Here is an 11,135-nt window from a genome sequence, read left to right as displayed (position 1 = left end):
TGCAGTCTGTCCCTTCCTCCATGAGCAACCTGACCTACAGGTCAAGCCTCAACACCCAAAGCAGGGACAAGGGGACACATTGTTTTGTCCCTTTGCAGACTATCTTCAGTGAGCCCTACTTGCACCTCCTGCCACTGCAGCGGAGTGCAGTGGCTCACACCTGTAATCCCAACACTTTGAGAGGCCAAGGCAGCTGGATCACATAAGGTCAGAAGTTAGAGACCAGCCTGGCCAACATGGTGAAACCCCATCTCTACTAAAAATACAAAAAAATTGGCCCGGCATGGTAGTATGTGCCTGTAGTCCCAGCTACTAAGGAGGCAGAGGCAGGAGAATTGCTTGAACCTGAGGGGTGGAGGTTGCAGTGAGCCTAGATCGCACCACTGCACTCCAGCCTGAGTGACAGAGCAAGACTCCGTCTCAAAAAAAAAAAAAACAAAAAAAAAAAAAAAGAAAAGAGATATTTGCACACCCACATCAAGAGGTGGAAGCAACCCAAGCATCCATCAACAGATGATTGGATAAACAAAACGTGGTACATAATATGAGGGAACGTTGGTTAGCCTTAAAAAGGAAAGAAATTCTAACACATGTGACAACATGGATGAACGCTGAGGACATTCTGCTAAATGAAATAAGCCAGTCACAAAAAGATAAATACTGTAAGTTTATATGAAGTATCTAAAGCTGTCAAGTTTATAGACACAGAAACTAGAAGGGTGGTTGCCAGTAGTTGGAAGGATGGAGAAATGGAGAATTGTTGTTTAATGCGTTTCAGTTTTACAAGATGAGTCTGGAGATTGTACAACAATGTGAATGTACTTGACACTATGGAGCTGTACACTCAAAATGGTTAAGATGATAAATTTCATGTTATATTTAATCACAATTTTCTTAAAGTAAAGGCAAGAAAGACAAGCTTATTTTTACATAATTTTTCCCCAGCATACATCCTGATGTCAAGTTAAAAGGAGCTGGTGGTTTCATTTGGAATCTGTCCCATCCCCACCCCAGCCTTTCAGGAGAGATAGGCAGTATTTTACATCTAACCAGTGAGAATAAAAATAATCACCTAGCTTGGAGGTAAATAAATATTCAAGATTTGAACAAAGAATCCTTTCACTTGGATAATTATTCTTAGGTGTTCTTTTTCCTAAGTAAGATTGCCCCAAAACTGTAATTGTTCATCTTGAATATGTAATCAGAACCACATTTGTGAGACAATTTTTTTTCTTTCAACTTCTCTCTCAACATCTACTCCCTTGTTCTAATCTGCTTATGACAATGTACCTCCCACACGCAACTAAAGAAGCAAAAATGTCAAGTGTTTTATATTAAGGATCCAGATTACTGAACAGACTGTGTCACTAAAGCATGTTAATAGTGTAAGCAGAGGGAAATATAGGTTAGTGAGTCAACGCTTTTCTAGTTCATCTGAGGCCAAGCAGTCTTTTCAGATGATTCATGTTTTGTTCAGTCTTGGCTAAGTGATTCTTCCTTTCCCTCCCAACCTAAAGGCCATACTAATGGGAGGTTCCCATGCCATGGTTTTTGAAATTTTGCATGAAGTTAAAACAAAGATAAGTTTCATTCAGATGTCTGCTTTTAATGTCATGTGATAAAATCCGGAGTTAAGAAATGAAATCAAGGATAAATGTATAAAGTGAGTTTTCTGTCAAAAAGTAAAGAATGGCTTGCTATACCCAGCATACATCACCTCACACCCAAGTGTAAGAACTGAGTTAAATTTAAATGATGATCACTTAATGACTTGCCCTGTGACTCTAGGAAACCCTCTGACTTTCATCTTATTTTTCCTACCCATAAAATTACTATAAATAAGACATACTTTTTTTTTTTTTTGAGATGGAATTTCACTCTTGTTGCCCAGACTGGAGTGCAATGGTGCCATCTCGGCTCACTGCAACCTCCGCCTCCCAGGTTTAAGCGATCCTCCTGCCTCAGCCTGCTGAGTAACTGGGATTACAGGCACCCGCCACCACGCCCAGCTAATTTTTGTATTTTTAGTAGAGACAGGGTTTCACCATGTTGACCAGGCTGGTCTCGAACTCCTGACATCAGGTGGTCCACCCGCCTCAGCCTCCCAAAGTGCTGAGATTACAGGTGTGAGCCACCGCATCCAGCCTAAATAAGACATACTTCTGATTCAAGACATCCAATGCTGTTTAAAGGAGAGATGTACCAGGAACTCTCAAAAGCCTTGAAGTAGCCATAAACTGGCAGACTGGGAAGAGCCTCATTAACCAGCTCCACAACCATGGCAGTCAAGAGGTCTTCTCCATTTCGGCCCATGGTGGGGAAAGATTCCATTCCACTCATGTAGGGCTGTGTTCCTACAAATGGTCCACATACACAGGTGGTCCCCAAAGGTCTATCAAGCAGTGTTTGATAATTCCGCCATTTCAGGGGCAAATGTGATCAAATAATTTTGTTTACATAGATCTTAGAAATTTGAAATGGAATATTAAATTCTGTTGATTTTCACAGACATCATAATACAACCTTAATAGTCATTAAGGATGACTTTGTCTACATTATAAAAGCTCTACAGGCGAGGCATGGTGGCTCATGCCTGTAATCCCAGCACCTTTGGGAAGCCAAGGTGGGTGGACCACTTGAGGTCAGAAGTTTGAGACCAGTCCGGCCAAAATGGTGAAACCTGGTCTCTACTGAAAATACGAAGATTAGCGGGGCATGGTGGTGAGCGCCTGTAGTCCCAGCTACTCAGGAGGCTGAGGCAGAAGGATCACTTGAACCCAGGAGGTGGAGTTTGCAGTAAGCCGAGATTGCACTGCTGCACTCCAGCTTGGGTGACAGAGTGAGATTGTCTGAAAAAACAAAAAAACAAACAAACAAACAAAAAAAACAAGGTTTTACAGACACTGCAAACATTTTGTTGTTTAATTTCTCTTGGAGTATTTTTACCTCACTAACACATTACTATTAATGAAATATGGTAATATCTAAAATGGTGGTTGGATGGGAATAGACTTTAAGATTAAATAATTATCATCTAATACCACCAGCACTTCTGTAGCTTTTTGCAGTTTACAACTGCTTTCATCTTCGTTTTAACCACACCGTGGGAGAGACAGAGCAAGTATTCTCCAATTATTAGGAAGAAACTAAGTTCTAAAAGTTTAAGTGATATGTTTCCCAAGAAGAGATAGCTTCTGATGCATTAATAGTAACTCTATTAAAATTTGGAATATAATTTCAGGGGAGACAGAGAAGCTATAATTCTTTTTTGCAAAAATCCATGATCAAATTTGTTTTGTTTTTATTTTGTACTGATGATGAGGTACTGAGTTCATTAAGCATATATCAAAAAATGCTTTTTTGTTTTATTAACATTGTTAATTCAGAACATTCTGTTTCTGAATTATTTCAAGCATAAAAATTTATATTTATTTTCAAAAAAGTATCATTCCATGACACCAATAATGCAGAATAAAGATAATGTTTATTATTTCAGTCGGACCTCCTCCGTGGTTCTCAAATGAATTGTCTTACCTATTCATTCAGAGCCAAAATTTGTCAAGTTGTAATATGGAAAAAGGACATGAGGACATCCTAAGAAGAGTAGCCTATTGTGCAATCATTGGGCTGTGGGTTGACTCTTTTCTTAACAGTTGATGGTTTTCTTCATTGTTTCAAGAATAAAATCAACGTGTGTTGTTGGGCATATTTTTACATCATATGCAAAGGCTGGAAATGTTAAGAATGACCTTCCAGGGCTGAATGAAGCCAGACTGTAGTAGGGATCCTTCTCCTTCCCAACATCTGTGTGATGCTGGCTGATTTAGCCCCTGATGGAGCACTGAACACACTCGCCAGTGAGCTCTGCCCCTCACTTCTGTAAATGCCAGTGCCATCTGACAGAGTTCCTCAGCGCTTGCTGCAGTTCCTCATGACTGAACATTGTGATCTGGTATTCTCAAAATTAGTAGAAGTAGGCCAGGCGTGGTGGCTCACACCTATAATCTCAGCACTTTGGGAGGCCGAGGCGGGCAGATCACCTGAGGTCAGGAGTTCAAGACCAGCCTGGTCAACATGGTGAAACCCTGTCTCTACTAAAAATACAAAAATTAGCCAGGCATGGTGGCACACGCCTGTAATCCCAGCTACTCAGGAGGCTGAGGCAGGAGAAACGCTTCAACCCAGGAGGCAGAGGTTGCAGTGAGCCGAGATGGTGCCATTGCACTCTAGCCTGGACAACAAGAGCAAAACTCCATCTCAATAAATAAATTAGAAGTCAAAGGAAATAAAACAGCAAGGTGTTAACCTGTAATTTAAGGTTTTTTCATGCTGTGCATAGACACTTCTGTGAATGATTCCAAACAATATCAACCCTCCCACTAATATGAAACCTTTATCATTTTTATGCTCAATTTTTTTATTCTGCTTTATTGTTATTATTTTAATATTTGTGACAAATATTTTTTAATTAACTGAAGGGGTTTTTTTTTTTTTTTTGGAAACAGTCTCACTCTGTCACCCAGGCTGGAGTGCAGTGGCACGACCTCAGCTCACTGTAACTTCTGCCTCCTGGGTTCAAGTAGTTCTCCTGCCTCAGCCTCCTGAGTAGCTGCAATTACAGGAGTGCATCACCACGCCCAGCTAATTTTTGTATTTTTAGTAGAGTTGGGGTTTTACCATGTTGGCCAGGCTGGTCTTGATCTCCTGGCCTCAACTGATTCGCCAGCCTTGGCCTCCCAAACTGCTTGGATTACAGACGTGAGCCACCATGCCCAGCCAACTGAAATATTTTTATCCACCTGTTTCTTCAGACTTTTGTATGAAGGGCCTACAGCAGGGAACAAAATTGAGAAATACTATATAGGGGTTTGCAAACTAGGCCACAGGGAACACTCACTTTTCCATGAGATGGACCAACATGTTTTGTACTAAAATACTACAATGACAATTCATCTTTTACGAATCCACAGAATAATAATGTTTCTAGACAGAATTTTCTCAAAATGATGTTTTCCTTCTAGACATTTTCTAAATTTTTTGACACCTGCCAATCTTCTCTGCAAATGAGCATCACCAGTAATGATTAAAACAATAAGCTGATAAAATAATATTTCCTGAATATTTTAATAATGTATTTTTTCAAATATGTATAGATTTAAAACTTCTTTTTTTCTGAGATGAAGTCTCACTCTGTCATCCAGGTTGGAGGACAATGGTGCGATCTCGGCTCACTGCAACCTCCACCTCCCACATTCAAGCAGTTCTCCTGCTTCAGCCTCCTGAGTAGCTGGGACTACAGGTACAAGCTACCATGCCCAGCTAATTTTTGTATTTTTATTAGAGGTAGGGTTTCACCATATTGGCCAGGCTGCTCTCGAACTCCTGACCTCATAATTCACCCTTCTCAGCCTCCCAAGGTGCTGGGATTCCAGGTGTGAGCCACCGCTTTTTCTCTGGTAAAATTACTTCTCGTTGACATGACAGAAATAAATATCAATATATTTCAGTATATTCTATAAAAATGCCATGGCTTATAGTTCCATTTAACAAAATCATTCTAGAAATTATGCTAGGTAAAAATCTTAACCCTCTCCTGGGCAAAAAGAAAATATTATAAATGAAGCAATAAAGGATAAATTGGGGGGAAATCACAAACAAATATACAAAGAGGTTTTTATAATTCAGTGAGAAAAAAAATGAACCAACAGAAAAAATGGAGAAGGATATGAATAAGTATCATTACCCAGCAACAAATATACAAGTCTTCGGTGACTCCTGTAACAGAAAATAGTGAACTCGACAGAGCAATAGTGACAGCTCCTTAGAGTCTTTCATGGCTTATAGTAAATATCTACCGAGTCCATTCAATTCCTTCTCACTCTAAATCCATGTCCACCAAGCAATCTTCTGATTGATAAATTGTTTTCTCAGGTTTTTGGAGCCTGAAATGAGATGGGTTGGGTTGTAAATCACAAATGCTTGAATTATCTCTGAGACTTATACATCAATCTTATATTAAAACAAAATATTTTGTATGGATATTTTTAGACAACAAAATACTTTTATCTATTGTAAGTCTGGTTTTGAATCACTTCTCTAGGCCTGAACAACCCGAGATAGGCTGATAGAAATCAAGTTTATGGACTTGCAAAGCCAAGAATCAAAACTTTTACATGTTGACTACAAATAGATAAAAACCACTAACCATTAAAAAATGACGGATAAATTGGACTTCATTGCAATTATATGTACAAGACAGATACAAGAATGTTTATAACAACGTTATTTTCATTAAAACCCCAAACTAGAAGCATCTGAAATGTCCATCAAGAGTAAAATGGTGCCAGGCATAGTGACTCACCCCTGTAATTCCAACACTTTTGGAGGCTGAGGTGGGAGGATCACTTGAGTTCAAGAGTTCAAGACTATCCTGGGCAACACAGCCAAACCTCATCTCTAATAAAGTTTTTAAAAATTAGCCTGGCATGGTGGCCCATGCCTATAGTCCCAGTTACTCAGGAGGCGGAGGCAGGAGAATGACTTGAGAGCAGAAGTTGGAGGCTGAAGTGAGCTATGATCATGCCACTGCACTCCAGCCTATACAACAGGGCAAGGCCCTGTCTCAAAAAAAAAGATGGATAAATTGAGGCATAATCACAATGAAATACTACACAACAATGAAAAAGAAGCCATTGGCCAAGCATGGTGGCTCACGTCTCCAATCCCAGCATTTTGGGAGGCTGAGGTGGTGGATCACTTGAAGTCAGAAGTTCAAGACCAGCCTGGCCAACATGGTGAAACCCCATCTCCACTAAAAATACAAAAATTAGCCAGGCATGGTGGTGCATGCTTTTAATCCCAACTGCTCGAAAGGCTGAGGCAAGAGAATTTCTTGAACCCGGGAGGCAGAAGTTGCAGTGAGCTGAGATCACGCCATTGCACTCCAGCCTGGGTGACAGAACAAGACTCCATCTCAAAAAAAAAAACAAAAAAAAAACAAAAAAATGAAGAAACCATTGCAACTCACAGCAACAAGGATGATGTAATGTTGATCAAAAGACAGTAATCTCTAAAGATTTCATTTGTATATTTCCCCAAAACAGACAAAAATCAATCTGCTATAGGTCAGAATAGTGGCACTTTTTTGGTATCAATTATTTGATAATTGGTATCAGCTTGGAGAGAGGGCATAAGGCAGCCCATTGGAGGCCTAGAAAGGTGCTATGTCATGATCTGAGTAGTGGTTACAGGGCTACATCCACATATAGATTTTCATTGAGTTGTAACCTTTAGGTGTGTGTTTATATAATTTATACCTCAATAAAAGAAATTTTTAGTTTTTAAAGCTTTCAGCACCTGGAATAAGGAGTTATATTGTCTAGTAATTTTTTTTTTTTTTTTTTTTTTTTTTTTTTTTGCTCAGTTTCCATAGAGGTGGAGGTTGCAATGAGCCAAGATCACCCAACTGCACTCCAGCCTGGGCAACAGAGCGAGACTCCATCTCAAAAAACAAAAAACAAAAAACAAAAAACAAAACACCTATTTTGGAAGAAAATACCTATTAAGAAGCTTGTTGAGGAAGAGAACGTAAAGACATGAATCAGGAGTCAAGGCAACCAAAGACTATTTTGCCAAGTCAAAAATTGCCAGTGTCAAAGGTATGTCAAATCATCCTGGTGAGGTTCTGGGAATTGTTTTCAATTATCAATAATCGCCCCTCAGACAAACCTCATTGGCTACTATACTGCCACTGCACAAAGTCTGCCTGGTAAGTTTCATGTGTGCATTCACTAATGTAGAAAGTATTGGAGACTAAACAACTAATCACAATTACATAGTGATGTTCTGCTGGGAAAATCTTGAGACTCTGAAGAGAAATGCCTCCTTGTGTATGTTAGTGTATGGTTTACAAGGGGAAAATTTCTAGTGAGATGCCAATAGTCCAATCCTGCTTGTATAGGAGCTACAACTTGTCTGGGAGGTGTTGGAAAATGGATGTGAAGCCAAAGGGAGATGAAGAAGCCAAAGGGGAGAGCCATGTTGTCTCCAAGACAGAATGAGCTCCACGGACTTTCCCAACCTTTCTCCTTCCAGAAAGCCAAAGCTCTGGAAAGAGGGGCTGCAGAGGAAGGTGCCCACCCGGAGGCACATCTTCCAAGTACCAGGGACTCAGAGACCTGCGGGGACTCTCAGGAACCTGAGAGTGAAGAGGGCTAGCCAGGGAAAGGTTGGGATTTGGCGCCCCCTACAGGACAAATTTATGCCCAAGAAGGCACTGCTGGAAGTAAACCAAGTCACCCAGAATCTCTAGGGACATTTGCTTACGCAGGGGCAATTCTGCCCGACGTGTATCCCCCAGGCCCAAGAGCACCTGTACAACGTGGAAGCGGCCTAGTGCAGAAAGCTGGCATCCCAGAGAGATGAGGAACTCTCCGCGGATCTAGACCTCACTGGGTGGACCTGGAGATCAACACCCCAAGTAGGATTCGAAGAGGTGCCATAGCTAAATCTGCTATTTGTTTTCTATTCACATACTTCATGGGAAATCCTTGTGGGGGCACTTTTGCAGGAGACTGCAAATGTTTTATATGAGGAAAATTAATTCATTCCACATTCATCTGATACCTACTAATAACATGCCTACTGTGTGCCAGGCACTGTTCTGGATGCTGGGGAACAAAACAGGAAAGAAAAAAAATCCACCCCTGGTGGCACATACTGAAAATGTTACAATCTGAACAGATAACAACAACCACCAAATAAAAATCTATTTTGGGCCAGGCGCGGTGTCTCACGCCTGTAATCCCAGCACTTTGGGAGGCCAAGGTGGGTGGATCACCTGAGGTCAGGAGTTCGAAAACAGCCTGGCCAATGTGGCAAAACCCCATCTCTACTAAAAATACAGAAATTAGCAGGGTGTGCTGGTGCGCGCCTGTAATCCCAGATACTCAGGAGGCTGAGGCAGGAGAATCACTTGAACCTGGGAGGCAGAGATTGCAGTGAGCCAAGATTGCGCCATTGCACTCCAGCCTGGGCAACAGAATGAGACTCCATCTCAAAAAAAAAAAAAAAAAAATCTGCTCACACCTGTAATTCCAGCACTGTGGAAGGCCGAGGCGGGAGGCTCACGAGGTCAGGAGATCAAGACCATCCTGGCCAACATGGTGAAACCCCGTCTCTACCAAAAACACAAAAAAAAATCTGAGTGCGGTGGGGGGGTGCCTGTAATCCCAGCTACTAAGGAGGCTAGGCAGGAGAATCACTTGAACCCAGGAGGTGGAGATTGCAGTGAGCCGAGATCATGCCACTGCACTCCAGCCTGGTGACAGAGTGAGACTCCATCTCAAAAAATATATATATATATATATGAAGAAAATACCTATTAAGAAGCTTTTTGAGGCCGGGCGCGGTGGCTCAAGCCTGTAATCCCAGCATTTTGGGAGGCCGAGACGGGCGGATCACGAGGTCAGGAGATCGAGACCATCCTGGCTAACACAGTGAAACCCCGTCTCTACTAAAAACACAAAAAACTAGCCGGGCGAGGTGGCGGGCGCCTGTAGTCCCCGCTACTCGGGAGGCTGAGGCAGGAGAATGGCGTAAACCCGGGAGGCGGAGCTTACAGTGAGCTGAGATCCGGCCACTGCACTCCAGCCCGGGCGACAGAGCAAGACTCCGTCTCAAAAAAAAAAAAAAAAAAAAAAAAAAAAAAAAAAAAAAAAGAAGCTTTTTGAGTGAGAGAACATAAAGACATGGATCAGGAGTCAAGGCAACAAAGACTAAATTTCTCTACATGGGAAAGGAACTAGAATTTTGAACCAAATTAGATATCTGAGTCTTCAAACTGACAGCCATGTGGAATATTATATAGTGTGAGACAATCAAAGAAATATCCCAGTCATGGGGTAGGGCAAGGGTTCTTAGTAAAAAAGATGTCTAATACTCCACTTTGTGTTGTTTGCGTGGGCCTCTGTGTCAAGTTTCTTAGTTTGCTACCACCACAAAGGCCTTATAAGGGGCATGTGTTCCTGGAAAATTGCAGACGGGCAGAATCCCTCATCTGGGCAAGGTAGGGAAGGGTTCAGGGCCATGGGAAAAGAGGAGCCGGGGTCAGAGATGACACTGGAAAGAGAAGCTCTGAAGAGACTACAGTCTAGAGTGAGGACAGGGATTGAGGAATCTCACAGAGCAGGAGGCCTCTGGCTTCTGCATTATACAACTTACCAAGCAATTTCACGAACAAGGTGCACACAGCACTGATATGGTTTCCCTGCTTTCTCCTTTCTTTCTTCACGTATTGAAGTGTATGAGTAGCCGGATAATTGTGGCTTTTATTTCTTCTACACTTAATAGAATTAACAGTCTTGATGTAACATAAAGGTTCTGATGTGAGCATTCAACTTCCTCAGGCTTCAGAGTTGAAAGAACCTTCTCCACTGAAGGAATCCTTCATAGAACAGGCCATGGAAATAATCTATGAGGCTTGCTTTCATATAAGCATTCCAAAGACTCATCTCTGTGTGGTCCTTTCCCCCACCTCGTCTGCTCCATGGAGGGAGGAGAGAGATATGTTGGAAACAGTGAGTTCCTCTTCGAAGGTTCCGCTTGTTTTCTATTTTCAAAGCCTAACTTCCTTGCCTCCTTGCCCCTAGTTACGGTAAACAACCTTCCAGCCGTTCCCAATCTGAAATCCACATCCATTCCCAATCTGTAATCCACATCTGTTCCCAATCTGTAACCCACATCCATTCCCAATCTGTAATCCACATCTGTTCCCAATCTGTAACCCACATCCATTCCCAATCTGGAATCCACATCTGTTCCCAATCTGTAACCCACATCCATTCCCAATCTGTAACCCACATCCATTTCCAATCTGTAACCCACATCTGTTCCCAATTTGTAACAACCCCTATCCTTATTTGGCACCCTTAGTTCCAAAACTGCTCCTGCTGCTGCTGTAGCCCCCACAGCTGCTCCATTTGAAGTAGCCAATCGGGATCAGCTTAGATTGTGTGGTCTGACCCCAGCCAATGAGGACTGGACACAGTATCAGGGACTGACTGCGTTAGGGTTAACCCCTTCCCTCCTTTGTTTGGTGTGGTCTTGCAGTGACCAGAAGAACAAGCAGCACCTTT

General features: G+C 41.9%; 1 non-coding gene across 1 annotated transcript; it reads right to left on the bottom strand.

Annotated features, from left to right (window-relative positions):
- Positions 1–7,621: 7,621 nt before the first annotated feature.
- Positions 7,622–7,762, bottom strand: LOC119624519 (U4 spliceosomal RNA). The gene has a single exon (XR_012094968.1). It is a non-coding gene; the product is annotated as a U4 spliceosomal RNA (small nuclear RNA).
- Positions 7,763–11,135: the final 3,373 nt, after the last annotated feature.

Source organism: Chlorocebus sabaeus, chromosome 12, assembly GCF_047675955.1.
Source record: "Chlorocebus sabaeus isolate Y175 chromosome 12, mChlSab1.0.hap1, whole genome shotgun sequence".
NCBI lineage: Eukaryota > Metazoa > Chordata > Mammalia > Primates > Cercopithecidae > Chlorocebus > Chlorocebus sabaeus.
Note: the sequence above shows the minus strand (reverse complement) of the source record. Positions and strands in the feature narration are given on the sequence as shown.